This window comes from Xylocopa sonorina, unplaced genomic scaffold (genome assembly GCF_050948175.1).
Source record: "Xylocopa sonorina isolate GNS202 unplaced genomic scaffold, iyXylSono1_principal scaffold0128, whole genome shotgun sequence".
Taxonomy (NCBI): domain Eukaryota; kingdom Metazoa; phylum Arthropoda; class Insecta; order Hymenoptera; family Apidae; genus Xylocopa; species Xylocopa sonorina.
In genome coordinates this window covers 437,054-438,291 of record NW_027490199.1, presented here as the reverse complement: position 1 = coordinate 438,291, position 1,238 = coordinate 437,054, and positions in this window count along the sequence as shown.

Below are 1,238 nucleotides of genomic sequence, written 5' to 3'. Positions count from 1 at the left end.
CGAAATGCATATATAAAGGAGAAAAAGAAAGCCGATGTAAGGGAACCAAAAAGAAAGACCAGGATAATGGAAAAGCTACTGATGAGAATAACGTCCTCACTATCAAATAGAAGAATAGGCAGCCACACATCAGACGTAATGATAGATATTATGAGCGAGGATACGACGAAGTTAATGACATATTAGAAATCATTAATGGGAAACATCAGGCATATAAAAAAAAACTGAGATCGAACTAGTTGCGAACGGTACAGAAAAAAATGAAACAATTAGAGAAGCAGTAAGCATTCGGGGACAAACAATGGGATGAGGAAAAGCAGAAGAAACGAGAGAAATAGGAAAAGATGACGCAAGAAAATCGAGAGCGGGAGATATAATCCTGGAACTTAACAAGAAAACAGGTATAGAGAACAAAATAAAGGAGAAGAAAGGAACTCTGGAAAAAGAATTCGAAGAATCACATACGAGTGCGAGTATCATGCTCCAACTAAGGGACATATACCCGTTAGGTGACTAGAGAAGAAATGAAGGAGTACATAAAATGAAGACTGAAAATAATCGAAAGAATGGTCAAGTTGTTAAAGCAGACGTGGAGAGGAACGGAGTCGCGTTAGTTGAATTTGTACAGGAATACAGTAAAGAGCTGGAGAAGGTCAAACGACTCAGAATAGCATTAACACCTTGTCCCTACAAAGTACTACCGAAAATAGAGAGATGCTTCAAATACCATAAACTGTGACATATCGGCAGAAATTGCGAAGAATTCAAAGATAATAAGGGAATCTGCAGAAGATGCGGATCCCCTATCTATACGATGATCGGTTACATCGCGAATAAACCGAAATGTATCATCTGCAGCGAAGCAGGATCGAAAAATCGGTAATCTGGGATGGTAAGAAGAACAACCATAGAGTGGAAAAGATCATCAAAATGGCTCTAAGAAACGATCTAATCGCGACGAATCCTAAAGAAGACTATACACAGTATAAGAACCGAAGCAAATAAAATATAGACACAATGTTGATAGGAGATTGCATGTACGCTAAGCTGCGAAAAGCAGAAGTGTTTGAGGTATTTTCAGCGTCGGACAATCAATACGTACTACATACCTTCTAAAGTATGAATTATAAGAATAACGAAGAGGGATTTGCAAGCCTCGATGGAGAAAAAGCGAATTGAATGATCTATTTTTAAGTAACTAAAATATATGATAAGTGTAATTATATAAACCAATTTCA